This window comes from Heteronotia binoei, chromosome 12, assembly GCF_032191835.1.
Source record: "Heteronotia binoei isolate CCM8104 ecotype False Entrance Well chromosome 12, APGP_CSIRO_Hbin_v1, whole genome shotgun sequence".
NCBI lineage: Eukaryota > Metazoa > Chordata > Lepidosauria > Squamata > Gekkonidae > Heteronotia > Heteronotia binoei.
In genome coordinates, this window is record NC_083234.1 from 16,541,920 (window position 1) to 16,556,042 (window position 14,123).

Below are 14,123 nucleotides of genomic sequence, written 5' to 3' on the forward strand. Positions count from 1 at the left end.
TGACCCAAGGTCACCCAGTGAGATTCAAGATTGGGTGGGGATTTGAACCTGGGCCTCTGAGGACCTAGCCTGACACCCTAACTCAGGGGTGTTGAACTCATTTTTTATGCAGGGTGGATCTGACATAAATGAGACCCTGCTGGGCCAGGCAATGTTGGGTTTGGCCAAGCCATGTTGGACCAGGCCATGTGTATACCTATTTAAGATTAGGTAGCAGAGATATAAACTTTATAAGGGACACAGACAAACACAAACATATATTTTTTAAAAAAAAACCTTAAAACGTGCTTAAAACGTTAGCACTCACTGATCTTAAAGGTGCTTTCTTTGTGTCTCTCCCATGTGATCTAGGGAATTGGGCAAAGGAAGCTGCGGTTCTTTTCTTCCTTCCCCAGGGGACTAGTGGGGGGGGGGGGAGCTCTGCCAATTAAAAGAAGAGAGACTTGGCTCAGTAGCTCTGCTGAGAAATTGAGAGAGCTTGGAAAACCAAGCTGTGCCTCCTCCCCTTCCTCCCCAAGGGAGGAGCCTCAGCCAATGGAGAAAATAGAGGCTTTGCTCTGGAGCTCCTGTGCGATTGAGCAAGCCTTGCAAAGCAAGCCGTTATGCAGAAGGAAGCAAGAGAGAAGGAGAAGGAAGCAGATGACAGCCAGTTCGTCGGGGAGCTGATATTAGCCCTCTGGGGGCCTGATTCCCCCAAACCACATGTTTGACAGCCCTGCCCTAACTACTTCCAAAATCTTTTTGATCTCTAAAGTGCTACTAGACCATCTAGCTGTTCCACTACAGACCAACGTGGCTCTCTGTTGAAGCTAACCATTGTGGCACACTGTCTCCATTTCAATGGATGAGAAAGCAGTGTTCTCCGGAGGAAACTAGGGAGTAGGGTTGTGCATTCGGTTTGGCCAAACCGAATAGACTGCTGAATACCCCGATTCAGAAGTATACAGTGTCATATACTTCTGAATCCAATTTGCAGGTATTATACTGGAGCTGTATGCGGCTCCCGTATACTTCCGAATCAATATTCGGAAGTATTCAGAAGTCAATGTAGAAGGCGGGAAAGGAGCTTCTGCAGCCTCAGGGAAGCTGTTTGCCTCCTTTCCCACCTTTGGAAGCCTTTTCCCGCCTCTCCCATAGCCTCCCTGGGATCAAGGAGGGGAGGGGAGGGGAGGGGGAAAGGAGCCCCAGCAGCCAATTCAAAGCATGCATTTGCAAAATGCATTGCAAATGCATGCTTTGCAGGGCTGTTGTGTAGCTGATGGCTGGGCTAATCCCCCAGCCATCAGCAACATTGTTGTTTTTTTGTTTACTTTATGTGTGTGTGTGTGTGTGTGTAATACACACACACACATATACATACATACATACACACACACACAACCACACACACACACATATATATATACTGTAGCTAATAGCCACTGATGGAGCTCTGCTCCATATTTTTATCCAATCCCCGCTTAAAGCTGGCTATGCTTGTAGCCGCCACCACCTCCTGTGGCAGTGAATTCCACATGTTAATCACCCTTTGGGTGAAGAAGTACTTCCTTTTATCCGTTTTAACCTGACTGCTCAGCAATTTCATTGAATGCCCATGAGTTCTTGTATTGCAAGAAAGGGAGAAAAGGACTTCTTTCTCTACCTTCTCCATCCCATGCATAATCTTGTAAGCCTCTATCATGTCATCCCACAGTCGACGTTTCTCCAAGCTAAAGAACCTCAAGCATTTTAAGCTTTCTTCATAGGGAAAGTGTTCCAAACCTTTAATCATTCTAGTTGCCCTTTTCTGGACTTTTTCCAATGCTATAATATCTTTTTGAGGTGCAGTGACCAGAATTGCACACAGTACTCCAAATGAGACCGCACCATCGATTTATACAGGGGCATTATGATACTGGATGATTTGTTTTCAGTTCCCTTCCTAATAATTCCCAGCATGGCGTTGGCCTTTTTTATTGCAATCGCACACTGTCTTGACATTTTCAGTGAGTTGTCTACCACAACCCCAAGATCTGTCTCTTGGTCAGTCTCTGCCAGTTCACAACCCATCAACTTGTATTTGTAGCCGGGATTCTTGGCCCCAATGTGCATTACTTTGCACTTGGCCACACTGAACCTCATTTGCCACATTGACGCCCACTCACCCAGCCTCAACAGATCCCTCTGGAGTGCCTCACAATCCTCTCTGGTTCTCACCACCCTTTACTTAGAATTGCTTACTGTGCAATCCTCGTCAGATTAACTTCAGTCTATACGTGCATGGCCCAGACTAACCCAATCTCATCATATCTCAGAAGCTTTAAGCAGGGTTGGCCCTGGTTATTCCTTGGATGAGAAGCCACCAACAGGGCCAGCTCTAGACTGTCTGACACCCTATGCAAGGCTAATATCTGGTGCCCCCCCCACCTGCACTAATAACATCACTAAGTCACATAGGAGGTGTCCAATTTGGTGTCCCCAGAAGGATGGCGCCCTAGTCGATCACCACATTTGCCTAGTGGCAGGCCAGCCCTGGCCACCAAGGAAGCTGGAGGATATCCTGATGACACCTGAGTTTTGGCCAGTGTATCATACAAAGTGTTGGACTTTGGCAGCAGATGCTCGCCTATCTTAACTTGATGAAACTGCAATGCCTCGCATGTGCTGCTCTGCTCACAACTTCTTTTTAAAAGTCTGTTCTTGTTAACAGAATTTCTCAATACTTGCCTCCCATGGAGAAGTTTGCCACATAGTGTCAAGCATGCGATTTTCAAAAGAACAAGTCAAGTGGATACAAAACTACGTTTAATGTTAAATCGAGATGCTCTCTTGGTACGGGACCTTGAGAGTGATACCAACAATACATTGATACACTTCTTTTAAGATATACTTTAAAGGGTTCTCACGGGAAGGGATGAGGAATGCCAGCCGGCACATGAACTATCATAAAAGTCTACATTCTCACTACGTTATCAGTATCTCGTCCCTGCTTTCGCAGATGGTCTACACTCCCATGCAGGAATGTATGGGAAGGTGTCACTTCTTATCATCTGAGTCCGCTTGCGGAGAGGGCGGGATAGAAATTTAAAGTAATAAATAAATAAATCTCACTACTGGTTTCATTTCCTACTCCATTACACCAAGCCATAAAGCAGGAGGGGGGGTGGGGGGGGGAGAATAACAGAGCCATGTTACATCGGCCCTCCATGATGTTTTACAGACCAGCTTTATGGAGGGCCCTAAAACCATAGATCACCATTGAGTTTACCATGCGTGACACATAGCTAACCACTCATGTATGCATTATGCAAATTTGCAAATTAACTAACAACCCACAACACCCCCCCCCCCCATGCAGTCCCTTTTCTCCTTTAATTGCTGGTTACAGCTGCAGTCTCTAGAAATCTCCAGTTACAGCTATTATTCTAGTGCCTTGCTGGTTAGTTTTCACAGTAAGTTGGGCAAGGAATGACTCAGCGGATACTCTAAGTGCCCGCCTCACGCTCTCCCAGTTTGTGAGAGGAGTTTCAGTAAAGTAATGCCTGAAAAGACTGTTGTGTGGCTGTGGAAGATGATCTTTTCATTGAAGTTTTCCAATGGGCCATCTCCCTAGAGGGACACTGGTGGCCTGCGACAAGGCCCAGCACCTTTGCCCACATCTCAAGAGGTGCCCTGGCTGAGAGCCTTCATCAGCAATGACCACTGGCATCAGCTCAACAATGTTCTCCTCCTGTACTACTACCGAGGGGGGGGGGAGGAGAATGCAATGAGTGAGCTAATGCCCATTGGTGGCCCTAAAGAACTGGCTTGTAGTTAGGGTTGCCAACAGCCTGGAGAAGAAGCATCCTGTCCCTTGACTAGAGTCTCCGAGGACGTTCATGACCAGGTGATGCTGCTCGCTTCTATGCTACGAAAAGCTTAACCTGCCCACTTTGACATATTAAACCTCTCTTAAAGGGACAGGGCATTTTTTCCCCTCCAGGTTGTTGGCTTCCTGATTTGTAGCTCTCCATGGGGCTACTCAACTGAGCTGCTTCCAGGGCCATTTTATTTTCCTGGTCAACTCCCAAATCCTATGTAGAGGTACTCCAGGTTGTTGTTGGTGCCATCGGGCTTAAACTGGAGCAGCTCTGACTAACATTGCATTGTTAATCTTTTTCATAAGCAAACCAAATTGAGTTTTTTGCAATGAAGATGTATTTGACTTCTGCACATCTTCCTATTTCCAAAGGGTTCTTCTGCTTAGGAGCTATCTTTTGCCATTTCCCCCTTGGTTGGACTTCGGAGGATGGTGAAAGACAGGAGGGCCTGGCATGACTTGGACCACGGGGTCGGACTCTACTGTGCGACTGAACAACAACAACAACCCTGGTTAGTTGTCCCTTTAATTTCCTAGGAACGCCTCCTGTTTTCAAGGTCTTCTCTTCAGATTATCACACAAACTGATCGCAAGTCTACGTAGGTCCCTAGAATTGCCAGGTCCCCCTTGGTCATTGGCAGGGGATGGGGGTAGGGTTGCCACCTCCAGGTTGGGACACTCCTGGAGATTTGGAAACTGAGCCTGGGGTGGACAGGGACCCCATGGGGGTACCATACCATAGAGTCCGCCCTCCAAAGCATCCATTTTCTCCAGGGAAACTGATCTCTGTATTCTGGAGATGAACTGTAATTCTGGGAGATCTCCAGGACCCACCTGGAGGCTGGCATCCATACATGCCGCTTTTGGAAACTGATGGTTCCAGTGAAACCAAACTGGCTGCTTGAGTCCTGACCTGAATGTTAATGATTTCCTTTTCCTTTTGCCATGACATTTATTAAATCTGGATCCTTCTCAAGGCACTCAACCCTTTTTGCATTTGTTTTTCACCCATATTGACTCAACCTGTCTAAAGAGTTGGCTGTAATATCTCCCTCTTCTGAAGGAAGCAGATAAGGGCTTTAGATATGTAAAGTTATGATCTCTTTAATAAAAGATGACTGCCTAGTGTCTACTGCCGGAGTGAGATAAATTAAGGGAGGTCATATCCCACCTTGAATTAACTTCTGCTCTTGTCTTCAACTTTGCTTTTGTCCTAAAAAAAAAAAAAAAAACCTCTCTTATTGCGACTGACGAAATAATAGGCCAGACAGACTCTGTAGCAGAGCAACCTTAATTCTGAGGTTGCTCCTGCTCTGATTGGGTTTTATGGTGAGCCTTGATCTCAGGGAGCTTCTGGAATGCTAAAATTGTGAAGCTCCTCATGAAAGTCAGGAGAATTTCTATTTTCCACTTCACAGGAGTGGCAAGCCGAACACCCTCACCTCCCCAGTGACCTCTGCCAGCTCAGGAACACAGAGCTAAAATCCTGCATAGAATTGAGAATGCATGAGCCACGCTGTGTGGTAAATAAGTGATTTTGATGCTTGGGAGAAGCTGTTTTCTAAGAACTGGCAGCACAGCAAGAGGGGACGTGATTAAGGACTTTTCTGGACTTCTCTGTAGAAATGCCAGACGTTCACTCCTCCAATAGACGGCTCCTGTTCAAAGTTGCTGGGAACTTACAACAGCAACTTGGATGGTAAATGGTAAATTTCCTGAAGTTTAAAGAAACGCAGACCCATGGAACATAAGACTATGTAGGTATGCAGGGGTCAATTTGAAGAAAAAGAGGTGCCGGAGCTCATTAGCACAACTCATTTGCATATGCCCCACACCCAATGTTCCCTCTAAGCTGCAGAGTCTTGTGAGCAAAAATTCTACTTTGTGAGCTACTGGCATTAAAGTTGTGAGCTACTGCATAAATTAGTTTGCTCTGAGGCAATTTTTCCTGAGCTAAGACAAAAAAATATGTGAGCTGGAGGCTAAAAATCTGTGAGCCAGCTCACGCTGACTCAGCTTAGAGGGAACACTGCCCACACCCCCGACATCATGGAAGGTGTACTAAATTATATCAGCTCAGCATCAACCTTCAAATGCTTCTTGAATTATAATTGCCACAATAAAACCTGTTGCCCATCGTACTTTTAAAATTACTTTTTCCTATGTGCCCACAGTGGCCTGATGGAGTCTGCTTTATATGTTTTGGTTATTTCCTCATTTTTTTGTGGGGGGGGGGAATATGAGAAAGTTTGCCAAATCTTAGAGTTCAGCAACATTCTCACAGAGCGTTTGATCAATGAACCCAGAAGTATTTGAGGGGGGGGGGGAGAACGAAAGAACACAATAAAATTCAGAGGTTCTGGAGCTCCACTCCTGTGATTTCCTGCCCAAAATGAGGCCTGATATGTATTCACGAAGCAAGTGCCATCTCGCTCCAGCAAGGCTTACTCTTGAGTAAATGTACAGCAGATTGCAGCATTCTTTATCACAAACTCACTTGGCAATTTCATTGCTTTTCAAAGCCCCTTGAATTACTCTATAAAAATGCTGGCCATACTAATCTGTATTGCATCACATCTGATGCCCCCACTAGATGATCAGCTTTGGCAGATACTGCATTTGGATTACTTTTCCAAATTTTAGTCTACTTGCTCCTCCTGTAGTAACTGCATCCCTGAATAGTGCTTTTTTCCACGTGTAGAACAAGGAAATGGGCTATCATCTCCTTAAAGGCAACCTCCACGTGTACTAATTAAATTGGAAAGAAACCACCTTCAGCTGGAGCTGACGTTTGGCATGCTAAGAGATTGGGGGTGGGGTGGATTTAGAGTGTGACCCCCAAGGTCCTATTTAAACCAGAAGACTAGGCATCACACCATTGCCTTTGACAGTGGAGAGTCAGGTAAGGCTTAAAAATGGGAAAGTGCTTCAATCTGCATATGTCTGCAGGGCTTTAAGTTAGCCTTGAGACTATGTTTTGCTGTTGCTTGAACTTTAAAGCTGCACTCTCATTTGTAGTAGGGTGAATGTGATAGTCACGTGACTGTCATTTGTAGCAGCATAAATATCATAGTGTGTGCCACATAACAACAGAGAATGAACTTTCTCTTTTAAAAAAATCAAAATGGAAACTTGAGCTATGTTGGGGCCTAAGCTTCATAAAATAAGGCCTGTTCCTAGGGTTGCCAATCCCCAGTTGGGGGCAGGGGACCCCCCCGGTTTGGAGGCCCTCCCCCCACTTTAGGGTTATCAGAAAGGGGAGGGGGTTGAATGCCTGTTGGGCAATCCATTATACCCATAGGGTATAATGGAGAATCAATCCATAGGTATCTGGGGCTTGTGGGGGCTGTTGTTTTGAGGTAAAGGCACCAAATTTTCACCATAGCATCTGGTACCTCCCCTCCAAAAAACCACTCTACTCCAAAAAGATTGGCCCAGGGGGTCCAATTTCTATGAACCCCAAAAGAAGGTGCCCCATCTCTATTCTTTTCAATGAAGGGAAGGCATCTAAAAGGAGCACAGTCTCTTTAAATGTGATGGCCGGAACTCTCTTTGGAGTTCAATCGTGCTTGTCACAACCTGACTCCACCTCCGAAGTCCCCAGATATTTCCTGTGTCAGACCTGACAACCCTACCTGTTCCTAACTTAATGTTCCAGGGAGGTAAATCTTTTGCTAATTCTTCTCCAGGGGTTTTGCTGTGTAAGCCCTCCTTCTCACCTTGGGGTTAGCTCGGTCACATAGTAACTGAGAACTCATTAAGGTGGCAATTGTGTTGAAGACTTAGCAAGCAACCAGTCAATAACTATTAGACCTGGCAAGTGTGAGCTGTAGGCTCTATCGTACCTACAATCTACTGGATTAAGTTAACAGCCTGCCACCCTACAGGCACAAGTCCCTTGCATTGAGCTACAGCGTTAACCGTGGAATTATCCTGTTACTGTTATCTCATAAGATCTTAATGTGGCTTTATTTTTGACAACTGCCTATTGCATTTAGAAAACTCTGGGTGCGGCTCATAAACAGCTTGGATATGTAACGATTCAACAGTTTTGTTAAATGTATCAGCAGTTCTCCTACAAAAGCTAGAATTGGGTGTTGGGTAGGGTTGTCAGCTCCAGGTTGGGAAATACCTGGAGATTTGGGGAGGGGGGGTGGAGTTGCAGAGGGACTTCAGTGAAGTATAATGCCACAGAGTCTCCTTCAAGTGGCCATTTTCTCAAGGTGAATTGATCTCTGTTGCCTGGAAATTAGTTGTAATCCCAGGAGATAAGAAGAACCTTGCTGGATCAGACCAATAGTCCTCCTAGTCCAGCTTCCTTCCTGTCTCACACAGTGGCTAACTAGTTCCTCTGGATGGCCAACAACAGGGCATAGAGACCAAGACCTTCCCCTGATGTTGCCTCCTGGCTCTTGGATTCACAGGCTTAATGTCTCAGAAGAAGAAGAAGAATTGCAGATTTATATCCCGCCCTTCTCCCTGAATCAGAGACTCAGAGAGGCTTACAATCTCCTATGTCTTCTCCCCTCACAACAGACACCCTGTGAGGTGGGTGAGGCTGATAGAGCTCTCACAGCAGCTGCCCTTTCAAGGGCAACCTCTGCCAGAGCTATGGCTGACCCAAGGCCATTCCAGCAGGTGCAAGTGGAGGAGTGGGGAATCAAACCTGGTTCTCCCAGATAAGAGTCCACGCACTCAACCACTACACCAAACTGGCTCTCTTGGAGAGAATGTGGAGGTTCCCCTTAGTCACCATTGACAGACTTATCCTCCACGATTCTACCTATTCCCTTTCTAAAGTTGTTTATTGCTGCGGCCATCACTATGTCCTCTGGCAGCGAATTCCACATTTCAATCACTCTGTCTGTAAAGCAGCATTTCCTTTTGTCTGTCCTGATCTTACCTGCCTGCCAACTGGAGGTTGGCAAAGCTAAGGATGGCAGAGCTGGGCAGTTTCCAAGCCTCCCCTGATCGCTTGGCCCTGAAGCCTCCAGTGCCAATCCCTAACCTAATGAAGAAGAAAACTGTAGATTTATACCCCGCCCCTCTCTCTGAACCAAAGTCTCAGAGCAGCTTACAATCTCCCTTATATTCTTCCCCCACAACAGAAACCCTGAGAGGTGGGTGGGGCTGAGAGGACTCTCCCAGCAGCTGCCCTTTCAAGGACAACTCCTATGAGAGCTCTGGCTGACCCAAGGCCATTCCAGCAGGTGCAAGTGGAGGAGTGGGGAATCAAACCCGGTTCTCCCAGAGAAGAGTCTGCACATTTAACCACTACACCAAACTGGCTCTCTTAATGGGAGGAGGTTTAAAGAAACATGTCCTTTGCTGTTCCTCCAGCTGTTTTCCCCAGCTGGAAATTAGAAATTCCTATGCTCTTGTTTGGTACTCTCTGCCAGCAAGTAATCTTTCCATGAACATGTGAAGCTGCCTTATACTGAAGTAGACCCTTGGCTCATCAAGGTCAGTATTGTCCACTTAGACAGGCAGTTGCTCTCCATGGTCTTGGGCAGAGTTCCTTCCTGTCACCTACTCTCTGATCCATTTAACTGGAGATGCTTGGGATTGAACTTGGGACCCTCTGCATGCCAAGCAGATGTTCTACCACTGAGCCTTGCCCCACCCAAGTTACACCCCTAGTGCAAGTGGTGCAGGGTGGGGAGAAAGGATGTACCTGCTGTGTCATCCGTATGGAGTTATTAAAGGTAAGGAGCCCAGTCCTGCATTGTATCCAGACACCATGTGCAGACCTTCTTTCTCCTTTGGAAGTCCAGCTGGTGTCTATTTTCCATTTTGGTAAAGTGTATGATGTATGACCTCTGTGTTTAGTCATTTGTGAGGAGGAGTATATTTATCATGGCCTAACTTTGCACAATGTTTTGCACAAAAACCAAGACAGCTCTTAGAATCATAGAGTTGGAAGGGACCTCCAGGATCATCTAGTCCAACCCCCTGCACAATGCAGGAAATGCACAAATACCTCCCCCCCAAAAAAATTCACAGGATCTTCATTGCTGTCAGATGGCCATCTAGCCTCTGTTTAAAAACCTCCAAGGAAGGAGAGGTCACCACCTCCCAAGGAAGCCTGTTCCACTGAGGAACAGCTCTGACTTTCAGGGAATTCTTCCTAATGTTGAGCCAGAAGCTCTTTTGATGTAATTTAAACCTGTTGGTTCTGGTCCTACCTTCTGGGGCATGTTCTTTGACAGTGTTGATGTCTAATGGTGATTCCAGCAAAAAAAGGCTGTGCCTATCCACTTGTACTGCCTTTTTAAATCTGCTGGGGCAACTATATGGTCAACAAGATTATCACTTCCTCTCTGCTGTTCCTGTTGAAGTGTTAGTACAGCCAGGACTTTTTTATTTTAGCAGGAACAGAGTTCCAGCTGGTTTGGCATCAGGGGTGTGTGGCTTCAGGGGGTGTGGCCTAACATGCAAATGGTTACTGCTGGACTTTTCTACAAAAAAGCCCTGTATGAAACAATGGTGATGTCAGGGGGTGTGGCCCAATATGCAAATGAGTTACTACTGGGCTTTCGCTACGAAAAAGCCCTGAGTACAGTTGGAAGGATTATTGACATTCCGATTTCCTTTATTTTGGCAGACACCCCTTTGCTAGAACGGCTACTGGAAGGTGCTAGAGAAGGAGAATGGACAGCAACCTAGATAGGCAGCAGCAAGCAAGGCGAAACCGCTCATATACCATGGTAGGTGGAGTTCTAGAATCCTACTGGGATCAGCCACCAAGACGGGATATTGCTGTCCAAACTGAAGAAAGCCCTGCTCCCATGGAGACTACTCCAGAAGCGCAATTAGCAGGCGAACCAACCAGTAGCCGAGTGGTACCGGTTGTTGTCCGTCAACACACCAGAAGCCAATCTCTTAGCCAGATGATGGGCGTGCAACTCTCCAAGCCCCAGGATCCGGACCATGACGATGAGAAGCTGACCATTGAAGTAGAGACAGAAGAAATGCCAGGAAGTGGAGACATGAAGGAGCTTAGTGTCCTTCAAGAAGCCATCGAAAGTAATCTGGCCCAGATCCTTCAGGAATCTGAAATATTGGACAATGAAAAAAATGCTCGCCTGGAAGCCCAAATGAAAGATCCACAGTGATCTCTGCAGCAGATCCAGCTATCCAGGGTCTTCAGATTCTAGTACCGATGAGCTCCACTTAGATGTAATGAGAACTGAAACAAACTGGACTGTCATGCTAAGTAAAAACTATATGAAACTGGTCACACAGCTGCTCCATATGAATGGGCCTATTGGACAATTGCATCTTAGAGTACTGCTGCTGAGGTTATTACGCAACGTATTCCATGAGATCTCTCTTGGCTCTGACGGAACAAGAAGTGAAAAAGAGACACACTTACCAAAAGAGGGGGGAGAACTTGATCTTTAGGTACAAAGGTGAAGCACAGGAATGCAGCAAATCCCAGTGTTTCTGATAGCCCACAGGGATTTTTGGTTTTAATTGCACCCTACTTTGAATTGCCTTTTTTTTTTTTTTGGACACTTTCTCAATTTCTTACCACTTGTTATCTCTTCCACTGTGGGCTACCAGAAATCTGGAGAATTATGTGAATCTCTTGTGCAATTGGTTTCCTTCTCTCCCCCTTCCCCATTATTTGTGAAATGTTTTGAAAAACTAGAGCAATGATGATTCCAGGTATGCTGCACCCCCTCCAGATATCTCTTGGATTCAACATCAGTTGTACAAACCTGAGGTCAGCCTTTCAGAAGAACAGCCGGTAAGAACTATTAGTGCGCCTTCAATTAGCTAAACCACCTATGTAAAACTGTACAGACCAGGGTGAGGCATAGTACATTTTCAGGAACTGACACTTAGCTGACAAGGAATCTCATGAACATCTGTCCAGTACCTTCCCTAATACACCCTTGAAGGCAAAGCCGGAATATGTTTCACGTGACAAATGTTTTTCACTGTTCACCTAGATGGAAATTGTTGGTATCGAAGAAGGTTGTAGATCATTTGGATTTTTTTTTTAAAAAAAAAATATCTGCCCCAGCTTTCCTGGCTAATTGGAAATGGATTTTGTCTTAATCTCTCAATAAAGTTTTTAACCCTGTCTTGCTGTCTGCATGTTCTTGAATGGGTTTAGTCCCTGGATAGGTGAGCATGGCTTTGAAAAATCACAATTGGATCAGTACAACTGGGAGGAATGGGGGCATAGAAAATGAACTTGCAGGGGGAAAGTCTGCTGCCCAATAAACGAATGAGTGCATGAAGCTGCCTTATATTGAATCAGAGCCTTAATATTTATTTATTTATATTTATATCCCGCTCTCTCCATAAGTGGACTCAGGGTGACTAACAGTCAGTTCAAACATCTGTAATACAATTTTTTTGTGTGTAAAAACAATTTTTATTGTTCTACAACATATTATATCACTATTTCATTTACTTCTCTCAAATAAAAGTCAATATGTTGCATCACATTTTCCACCTCGCCTCCTCCCTTTCAAGACTTCCCCAGTGTTACTTACAATATAAAAGCAATAAAGGTAATTTAACATTTTTTTGTTCATTTGTCCATTTCACTCCAGTGCATAGTTTTCATAACCAGTCCCATTTTTCTGGAATTTTATTTTGCTTCCACAACTGCGCATACAATGTCCGTGCAGCTGAAAGCATGTACCAAAGTAATGTTCTGTGATGCTTTGGAAAATTTTCTATTTGTAATCCCAACAAAAAGATTTCTGGTGCCTTCTTCACTTTGTATCCCAAAATCTTTGACATTTCTTGCTGGATCATTTGCCAATATTGTACAGCCCTTTCACAAGTCCACCACATATGGTAGAAGGACCCTTCATGTTTTTTACATTTCCAAAATCGATCAGACATCTGATTATTTGTTTTTGACAGTTTTTTGGTGTCATATACCATCTATACAACATTTTGTAACAATTTTCTTTTATGTTATTGCATGTCGATATTTTCATAGAGTTCTTCCACAAATATTCCCATTGTTCCATCTGAATTTCCTTGTTTATATTAATTGCCCACTTTATCATTTAAGATTTTACCACTTCTTCCTCTGTAGACCATTTCAGTAACAGTTTACATACTCTTGAGATCAATTTTACGTCCTCACCAAACAGCATTTTCTCCATTTCTGTTTGTTCTTGTCTTATTTCTTCATTCCTAATATCCTGCTTCAGCAGACTTTTAATTTGTAACCATTGAAACCAATTAAATTTATAATCCAATTCTTCCACTGATTTTAATTCTCCTTTGCCTCTTTGTATTTTTAACAATTGTTTATATGGTAACCATTTCTCTTCCTCAATATCCGAATATAACTTTATTACTTCCGTTGGCACAATCCACAACGGTTTCCTCTCATCTCCAAGTTTTAAGCAAACTACTTCTTACATAATGATGTGAGAAAAAACCATCCATTTTACTTTTCCCATAGCACAAATATGCATGCCAACCAAAAACCTTTCCATGGCCTTCTAATGTTATCGTTCGTTCAAGATGGCGACGGAGCATTAGGCTCCGACGAAATTCAAACTCAATTAACGCCAAACAACATCAAATAACAGCAAACATCAGCAGTAAGAATATCGGAACGACTGGAGTGACTAGAAAGAAGAAACCAACTTACACCGAAGCAGCGTTGGCTTTCTATCGCAAGTAAAAACAAACCGAGAGCTGGGGCGTTGCACTGACCGAGCCGGGCCGACGCAGGCCAGCGCGGAGACGAGACGCGGCCACAGGCTGGAGTATTGACCGAGCCGGGCCAGGCTGACGCAGAGCTGTGGGCTGAAGTGCACGGAGTAGCCGGTAAGAACGTGAGGCACCGTGCATGGCGGCGAGAAATAAACAACAAAAACAACAACAAAGACGAGACGCAGCTCAACTGGCCCGTTCCAACCAGAGCCAATGGAAGCTGTGGGGACGACGCGACGACGATCGCAGCTGGGGTGCGAACAAAGCCGACAGCCAGACGCCCGCAACCAGGCGGCCCTGTACGGGGCGAACGGTGAGCGGAGATCTGGCGAGCCGAGCACAAGGGACCAGACTGCACCCCGAGGCAGCGACGGCGGAGCTGGAACCCCTTCTGAGCCAGTTCATTAGGGCTCAACCCAGGCTACTGGGGGGACACAGCGGGAGTTTCAGCTCTCCTGGGCCCCCTAGCTGCTGGAAAGTATCGGACCTGGGACAACAGATAGACTGTGTCAACAGAAACCCCAGTCGGAAACCGAAGACATTTAAAAACACTAGCACTTTAAGCTTGTAAGACCACTACCCAGAC

General features: G+C 45.3%; 1 long non-coding RNA gene across 1 annotated transcript; it reads left to right on the forward strand.

Annotated features, from left to right (window-relative positions):
* The first annotated feature begins 6,408 nt into the window (after positions 1–6,408).
* LOC132580076 (uncharacterized) lies at positions 6,409–11,930 on the forward strand. The gene is made up of 2 exons (XR_009556028.1): positions 6,409–6,740; positions 10,443–11,930. It is a non-coding gene; the product is annotated as an uncharacterized LOC132580076 (long non-coding RNA).
* The last annotated feature ends 2,193 nt before the right edge of the window (positions 11,931–14,123 follow it).